Below are 9729 nucleotides of genomic sequence, written 5' to 3'. Positions count from 1 at the left end.
ATATTCCACCACATTTCCTTCCCTCTTATTTCATGCTTGCATCACTTTGTGATGTCATCACCCCTTCTTTGTCCTCTTTCTATTGGTTGGATGACACCATCCTTTCTAATCCCTTTGATTAACTTCCTAATTATTTGCCTAATGACCGCTGATCTGTTATACGGTTCGCTTAACTTTCGTTTTCGTTTATCGTTTGAGGGATCATACCCGGGATCTTATTACTTAGGTTCCCTTAACCTTTCTGAATATATTGTATTCCTTTTATGATCCTCTCTTATAATCCTTTAATTTAAATCCTTTTTCTCCTGTTACCTTATACTCAATTCTTTCCGTATCTAGTGGATTTCCGGGAAAATCAAAGTGTTCGGAAATTGGATTCTGACGATCTTTACATACACTTATATACCACATAGAGTACTAATAAAATCTCAAAATATCCATACCAGAACCCCTACATAGTGTGGCATGAAAAGTTTTCCCATTCAGCAAAAACACTATTCATAAGGGTTTCAAAAATTTCCAAAAATTGGGGTTATTACAAAGTCAACTAAATACACATTGCCTTTTCTTACTCCATTGAGAACCACTTTGTTGCTCTTCTTGTTAGTCACAACACAGGCTTCTACATTAAAAGTAACTGAGTTGCCCATATCACAAAGCTGGCTGATACTCAACAAATTGTGCTTGAGACCATCCACTAAGGCAACTTCCTCTATGATGACATTATCTTTTGAAATCAAGTCATATCATACAGTATAACCCTTGTTGTCATCTCCAAAAGTAATACTTGGGCCAGCTCTTTCTCTAAAACCAGTGAGCATGATAGAATCTCCAGTCATGTGCCTTGAGCAACCACTATCCAGATACCAAAGATTCTTTTTATTTCCCTGCACACATCAAAATCAAATCAAGTTGATTTTGGTACCCAAGTTTCCTTGGGTCCTGCCTTGTTAGCCTTTTTCTTTGGTTTCTTAGGTTTGACCTTATTTAACTTGGGTATTTCAGATTCATCCTTTGTCATTTGAATTGGACCTTTGAACCCATTCATCATTGCAAAATTCTCATGCACAGCTTGATTAACATGGAAAGGCATATTTTGTGCAAACATGTTAATCTAGTAAGGCATGCTAAATGGCATTTGTGGCATACTAAATGTAAAATAATATGGATTTTGTGCAAATGGCATGTTAGCATACTGTGCATTCAAATTATGTGCAGACATAACATTTACATGCATTGTAGGCATACTGGGAAATGAATATGGTGCAGACATAAGAGCAGGTATAGCAAGTTTGCAATTAACAGACAAATGATTAACATTACCACACTTAACACAGATTTTTCTTGGTACATATTTATCAGGTATTTAGTTGTTATGTTTGTTAATCCCTACTTTCCCATTTCTATTATTTTTCCTTTTTGACTACGCTTTAACTACAATTTTCTCCAATCTGTCATTCAATTGCTTGATAGACAGATGACCTACATTGACTCTCTTGTCCTTTTTAACTTGACTTATTTCTCCTGGAAAAAAGTTCTTAGAAACTGATACATATTTTTCATTTAACTTGGCTAGCTTAGCTTTGCTAGCTGGTTTACTTGCACTCAACGGATGTGGCTCATTGTCTTTCGACGGATAATCTTTTTGATTATTCGACGGATAATTTTCATCAATCCGTCGAATCCACACTGTTAAAAGCTCTTCAACCAGATTGGAATCAAGCTTCTCCTTGTTCTTTTTCCAGGCTGCATCACAAAAAGATTTTATACCTTGAACTTTAGTAATTTGAGCATGGACATCTCTAGATGATTTCCATGCCTTAATTACTTCATGTTCTCGTTCAAGTTACTTTCTTAAAATCTCCTCTTTCTTTAAGGATTCAGTTAGTTCATCCTTAGCAATCTTGCATTCTATTTTCAATTTTTCAAACTCAACAAATTGAGTCTCTAGCACATTATTTCTTTCACTTAAAAACACATTATTCTCTTTAATTTTATTATTTTCTTTAGTGAGAGATTTGAGTGTAACATGCAGGTAATATAATTCAGTAGACATATCATTTATTGCATCATTACACTCAGCTTTAGATAAATGAGCTAGGTTGGTAGTGATTACCTGATTATTTGATGAACTGGTCTCTGTCTCATCTGACTTGGCCATAAGTGCTAGATTGACATAGCTTGTATCTTCATCCTCTTCCAATCCATCTGCAGCCCAGTCATTTTTTGTATGATGAAAGCCCTTTCCTTTTGCTTGAGCAACTCAAAGTATTTTTTCTTATAATCAACAGGCTCAAACTTCTTCTTACCAGAATCGGGCTTTCTGCACTCACTAGAAAAATGACCTGCCAAGCCACACTTGAAACACTTAAATTTAGACTTATCAACCATGTTTCTGTTTGACTTAGCTGCTCCAAAATTCTTCTTGAATTTGAGCTTGGCAAATCTCCTGGATAGAAAAGTAAGATGCTCATCTATGTCATCCATGTCATCTTGACTGAGATGATCTTCATGCTCAGCTACCAGCCCTTTATCCTTGCATTCACAAACTCTAGGATTTTGTGCAGAATCAACAGCTTCAACCTTTATCTCCTTCTCCTTTTCTTGCTCAGCAACTAATGCAATGGACCCTCCCTTCTTTCTTCCTTTCTCCATCTTCTCATCTTGCTCCATTTCAAGCTCATAGGTTTTTAGGATACCATACAATCTATCCAAGGTGAACTCCTTGAAATCTTGAGAATTTCTCAATGAGACTATCATAGGCTTCCATTTTTTTGGCAGAGATTTAAGGAATTTGAGGTTTGAGTCTTTTGTATGATAGACCCTTCCATGCAATTTTAGAGCATTCGGTAGTTTTTGGAATCTACTGAAAATGTCAGTGAGTGACTCACCTTCTTCACTATGAAAATGCTTATATTGCTGAATCAAGAGTTGCATCTTGTTCTCCCTTACTTGCTCAGTTCCATCACATATAACTTGAATTGTATCCCAGACATCCTTAACAATTTTGCAGTTTATGATGTTGTCAAACATGACACTGTAAACACCATTAAACAAAATGTTGATGGTCTTTTTATCCTTTTGAACTTGTTCTTTGTCTGGATCTGACCATTCTGCTTGTGGTTTTGGGACTGATGCTTCATTTCCTGTAGCAGCTCTTATAGGGACATGTGGACCTTTCTCAATGCAGTCCATATATGCTTCATCTTGAGATAGGAGATGCAGGTGCATCTTCACCTTCCAATGGTGATAGTTATCTTTGTCCAGAAATGGAATCTTTACTCCAACATCTTTTCTGTTCATTTTGTTGATTGTTGTGATATTTAAACTCTTTGTTCTTCAAGAACTTGCTCTGATACCAATTGTTATTCCCAATCAATGCAACAAGAATTACAGAAGAGGGGGTTGAATGTAATTCTGGATTCTTTTTCTGATTTTAAAAATGTTTTTACTTAATATATATCTGTGTTTGATTTCGCAAGAAGTGCGGAATGAAAGTAAAATGGAAACTGTGACGGTCTCAACCCCGGGGTCAGGAGTTGACGTCACCAAAACAATATTAACAATCATAATTCAATCTAAAACATTAATAATACATAATTACGACCCCTTTTACCAAGACCTTTTCCAGGTTTAAGTATGATTTAGGTTACAACTTGTAAGAACCCTGATTTTTGTAATATTTTAAAACTTCTGTGAATAGTAACTTGAGCTAATTAAGTAATACGTATGGGGATCATCATTAAATGAATAGTGGAATTTTGAGAATCCGAGATCATATTCTTGTTTATCGAGGAAAATAAGTGAATGTAAAAGCCGACGGAATTCGAAGATTCACAATTATACTACGTGTTTTTGTATCCATAAAGAATGGCGTAGAACCGGGAATACTACGTGAAATAAATAATATATCAAGGTATTTATATGATCAAGAGAAGGAATGGAATTGGTTATAGGATTATAAGCGATAAAAGAAATCGCTACGAAACAAGTCGTTATACGTGGAAACTATCAGAATGGAACGACGATTGCATTTACGATAAATAAACGAATGAGAAATTAAATCCCATGCAAGTTGGCCATGCATAACCAAGTCCTAACTAGTAGTTAGGAGTGTAACTAGATGATTAGAAGCTAACTATAATAGTTAGTGGAATAGTGTTGAATAGTGATGGGAGACAAACAAGTACACAAGCCATACTTCTCCCTTTTCTCACTTCACCACACAATCAAACCAACCCATACCTTTGCCAAATTATTATCAAATCTGCTGCATACATCCCATATATTCATTATACACTCCCACACTTTAGCCACAAAAGAAAACAACCACTTTTCCCTCACTTAAAGCTCTCCCATTTTTCATTCCAGCAGTTCGGATTTTCTGAGCAAGGGAGAAAGAAAAATTCATAACTCAAAATATACTCATTCAAATATCATGCAATTTTTACCATAGCTTCTCTATATCATGGGTAAGCTTCGTACCAAATTTCAGCCTCAAATTAATATTTTTCAATTTTATAAAAATGTTTGAATGAGGTGCTGAAAGGTAACTCCAAAATTTTAACTTGTTTCTTGGTTTTGTTTCTTAAGGATCTAGCCCTTCTAAGTGTTTTCTAAGAAAACCAAGCCTCAATAATCCTAGCACTAACCTTCCTAGTATCCAAGAAGGTATAACTTTCAACCCTTTAAGGTTTTATGGTTGCATTTAAGAGTTATGTTTGTTGTAGTGTTAAGATCCAAAGGATTGTGTTTGTTTGAGTTTGTATTGATTATGTTCTTGCTAAAGACTTGAGATGTTGAGTTGTAATCCATGTATGTGGTACTAGATAGAGCATATAAGGTTCATGTGGGTGGATCTTGAGAAGTACTTGTGTTTATGATGGTTATAGGTAGTGATTGTGTTAAGATCAAGTAGTAGAAATTGAGTTTGGGCATTCTTGCACTTGATCTGTTTTCTGCAAGACATTCGGCCATGAAAATGGTTAAAATTTGAAAACCACTGGCCATGAATAGATATATATTGTTTTATAGTTTCTATACATGTATAGATCATCATGAGGATATTTACGGTTTAGGAGTTATGGTCGTTTTAGTGTAAAACATTTCTGCGATTAGCCAACTGCACTTAAGTCCACTTGCATGGTGATTTTGAAGGACTTAAAATAATTTTGAGATTCTGGAAAAATTATGAAAAATGGATATGACAGTAGAGAAGACTGTCCAAAAAGAATCTTGGGAAAATATTAATTTTTCGATTTTATAAAAATATTTTGGTAAAGCGAGCGCAAGCGAGAAACGCATAAAAAACCTAGTTTTGACGAACATTTTCTCACGTTCGAGCTTAAAACTCGAAATGGACTTTCTAAAGCGAACGATCGATTTCAAAACCCGACCATGTTATAAAGTGAGAATATAAGTGTTGAGAATGTGACGATCGGAGATTCGTTATACTTGAGTAGTTGCGAAAGTTGCTTAATAAAAGCGAGACGTTAATCGCGTACTAACTTAGACCGTTGGTTTTTGTTTATAGATCGCCAACCAAACACCAGAGACCATACCACTTCGATTACTCGAGGCAAGTTTTCGAAACCCTATCTCATACTATCCATGCTATATATATACTGTTGTGATATTGATGCCATGATTTACAGTTCAAATATATATATGCTTGTCTATGATATCAATGCATACGAATTATGCGATTGTTTACGAAAATAAATTTCGTTTTACACGAGTATGAGAAGTTGAAACGTATTTCAAATATAATATATGATAATGGGAGTTGAAGATATTTTAATAACGATTTAATTCCGGAGAGAGCCGGACGCGAAAGATTTCTATTTCGATAAATAAAGTACGTTCGCGTAATATATATATCAAGCGAACGATTGAGATTTTGACTTAAACTTCGAGAAATATTGGTTTATTCATTTAAGGGACACCCTTACTTGATTGATTATTTTATAAAGCGATATTTAAGGGATTATTAAATATCCAGAAAGTATTTAAAAATATACTGAATAGTTTATAAATAATTTCACGTTATTTAATAAAGATTTAACTATTCAAAGAGCAATTATAGGATACCAAATCATGTTTTGATTATTTGATTAAGGTGTCTCCATTCGTTGGACCTTATTCACAAAATATTTTGTATTTAAGGTTTTTATTAATTCAATTACCTTAATTAGAAATACTTTGTACTTAAGATTTTATCAATTCATTAAATCCCTCTTATATAATTATGAGACCTTAGATTTTTAATATCTTCGGACTTCTAAAAACTTATTTAAAAATATACATAATTCCTAAAGGTACTTTCTAAATTATTCAAAACTCTTGAAAGAGATTAATCATTTGAAACGTATCAAAACCTTAGGGAACTTAGTCTTGAAGCATAAGAGTTTTGCTTCCTCGTTCAATAAAGAACAAGTGAGTAATATACGTGTCACCCTACTACAGATAGGGATTTGAAAATGATTTTAAATTCAAAAATCCGACAACTCCCAAAGATCAATTGAGTTAAAAGTGATGAATAAAACATCTTATTTACAGGTCAACTTTTAACGACCTATTCCTTCAAAAAAGGATTTTGAGCAAAAGATATAACTATTTTGGGACTGGAATGTGGCCTGCCCGGCACAGAGTGGTATCGGGCAGTGACCAGGCGCGGAGTGGCGCATTATGCAAGCGCGGAGTGGCGCATTGTACGGTTATATGGTCTATGTGACCATTGACTTTCGGACTTGCACGACAATGGGCAACCACCGTGTAGTGTCTTGATGAGCCCAAAGGCGGCTAGGTTTGTATTCCTTCTACTAGTAGAGAAAATTTCGTATTCGGCTGATCACCGATACGTGGTTTATTCCAGTATAGTCCCTTTCTTCCATTTTGGAAAAACTGTTGTGAAATATACAACAGATAGCCGATAAGGCTGAGTTTTAAACAAGGATATTGATGAATATATATCAAATCCATTTGAGAAATCTGCCGATAAGGCTGAGTTTAAATAAGGATGTTGATGATTATATATCAAATCCATTTGAGAAATCTGCCAATAAGGCTGAGTTTTAAATTGGGATGTTGATGAATATATATCACACCCATTTGAGAGTCTTGGTTCGAGTAACATCTTGAGATTTTGAAATAAAATGAGTACGAGTATAAAATGATTTTGAGAAAGAGATGAATACAAGTATTCAGTGGATATACTATTGTAGTTGATTTTGAGAATATTATAAATTTGATAAGCATATAAACTTTCAGAACGCTTTGGAGATACAAAGTATAATTATTGGTTTTATTTATTCTTACATACTTAATTATGGGGATATATACCTTGCTGAGCTTTAATGCTCACCCTTGCTTTTATATATCATATCACAACAGACTACCAGCATGGATCAGACCAGGACTGCTGTCCGTAGGCGGGTAAGGAACGCTCTTGAGTTCCGTAGGCTTTTTGTGCGCCAGCCCCGTCAGGTAGATAAGTGGAAATGATTTATTTGATAATGTTTCCAAGCATATAACCTGTGTGTATGTGAGTTTGAATAAAAGGTCGAGTAATATTGTGAAAAGAGAATTATTTAATTAATAAGTGATCGTAACGACCCGAATTCACGACCTTGGATTTGGGGGTGTTACAGAATGGTATCAGAGCCAAAGGTTATAAGTTTTGGAAGCAGTAAGAGTAAAATGGGTAGACTGAGGATCTAAAAGTTAACAAGAACTCTCATCGAGTTCGTAGTCGGATTACTATGGAGTAGTCGCGACGGTAGTACCCAAGGGGACCTTAGCCTTAAGAGTTGAGGCATTGGTTGAGTTATTAACAGTCGATTGAAAAGCCAACATTAAGGGAAGAGAATGAGTTGTAGCACTCAGAGAAAAGATTGCTAAGAGTTATATGTGAAAGAGAGTCCATTGGTTGAGCCAATAGAGTTTGTTGATGGACTACCAGGAGTTATGTTGAAGTGTTTATGTGAAGTGTTATACGGAAATTGATGGAATCGTTTAAGATCGACATAATGAGGAAAGGAGAAAATTGTACATGATTATTTTTATAATGTTGATATAGAAGTGGAGCTAAGTCTCCGGAGAAAGCGGGATGAAGACGATACCCCAATACCATAGGTTGATTGGAAAACCCGAGTCTTGCCACTCATAGCTCTTTATAGAGTGTCCTTGAGGAGACATATTAGGCAAGAATCAAGATGCTTAATTCTTTTACTATTAAGGTTATTACGTTACCTGAATTGGTTGAAAGTATTGTTCCGATAATAAGGGTTCAATACATGACGAACAGCGATTCTACCAAGAAGGGTATTCGCTATACCATTGAGGAATCTATGTCCTATAAGGAAGATTTTAGCGTGTCCCAAGATGAGAATGCTATGCGATAATACGAAATTATTTCGTCCGTTAAGCCATTATGGTTTGACACGGAAAGCGAGAATCGACAGAATAATTTCTGAAAAGTTTCATGCTCCTGCAATCAACGCAGCAAGCTCTGAACTACTGGAGGAGAAGACCAATAAGTCTGACGCAGAATTCCAAGAGTGGGATGTCACTAGGAGCTACGTGTATATTCTCGGCAGGATGTCGTCTTTTGTTAACGCATCAAATCAGGTGCGTGGGCATAACGTTGCGAGCAACTAAAGAGGAATGAAGAATGTATTTGTGACAAAGTGAGTTATTAAGCGACTTTAACATAATGAGTAGAGACGCGAATAATGTTATATTGGTGATCTTTTATAATAGCATAACGATGCCACCCCGACATATTGGGAAACTAGAGCAAACCCTGCTGAATTGGTAAACCAAAATAACCAAGAACACGAGGAAGTCGAATATAATGAATTCGGCTTAGAGGATTACAATGAAGAAGAAACTATGGATACTAACGAGGGGGAAGGCCAGAGAGGAAACCCCATGGACCAAATTATGAATCTTCTTCGAGAGAATTTAAATTGTCACCCTCAACCCAGGTGGATCATGTTCCAGTTACTAATGTCTTTAAGGCCTTTAAGTGGTTAAAACCCCCAGAAATTTCAAGGGACTGCTAACCTATTAAGTCCAGAGCTTGGCTGAAAGAAATGGAAAAGAGCTTTGAGATAGTGCCCATAGAAGAGACGCAAAAGACTGTGTTCACCAGTTATATGTTAAAAGGAGAAGCAAATTATTAGTGGGAACCTAAAGGAACCCTGGAGACTGATGTGATTATCACATGGGGAAAAGTATTTCCCAGGTTTATGGAGGCTCAGATGGAGTTGAAGTTTCTAGAGATTAAGTAAGATAAGATGTCAGTGGCTGTGTACAAAGCCAAATTTATTGAACTGTCGAGATTCGTGCCGGAGTTTGTGAACACGAAAGAGAAAAAGGCGAGGAGATTTCAGCAAGGGCTGAAACAATGGATTCAGGATCGAGTGTCATTACTTGAGATAACAGACTATGTGCAAAAAGGCCTCGATTGTAGAGGCAGAGAGTGAGCAAAGTCAAAAAGAGGAAGAGAGCAAGAAGAGGAGTTCGGAAGCCAAGGCGGCAGAGCGATAAACAGAAGTTTCCGATTAGGACTGAGAGGGGAGTGGTGTCCCAACCCGCAGTGGGTACCAGGTTCGCCACTACCGTAGCTGGCGGAAATAGCTTTAGCGAACCGGTAAGCAAGAGTATCGCCCAGGGAGGTGGTCAATATAAGACTACGTTTCATAACCAGTTTCGGTCACCCCTACC

At 36.1% G+C, this 9729-nt stretch overlaps 1 long non-coding RNA gene across 1 annotated transcript; it reads left to right on the top strand.

The window, feature by feature from the left end:
* The first annotated feature begins 4338 nt into the window (after positions 1–4338).
* LOC141666402 (uncharacterized) lies at positions 4339–5844 on the top strand. The gene is made up of 3 exons (XR_012552196.1): positions 4339–4472; positions 4594–4671; positions 5534–5844. It is a non-coding gene; the product is annotated as an uncharacterized LOC141666402 (long non-coding RNA).
* Positions 5845–9729: the final 3885 nt, after the last annotated feature.

Source organism: Apium graveolens, chromosome 6 (assembly GCF_009905375.1).
Source record: "Apium graveolens cultivar Ventura chromosome 6, ASM990537v1, whole genome shotgun sequence".
In the NCBI taxonomy this organism is placed as follows: domain Eukaryota; kingdom Viridiplantae; phylum Streptophyta; class Magnoliopsida; order Apiales; family Apiaceae; genus Apium; species Apium graveolens.
This window is presented reverse-complemented; position numbering and strand designations above follow the sequence as displayed.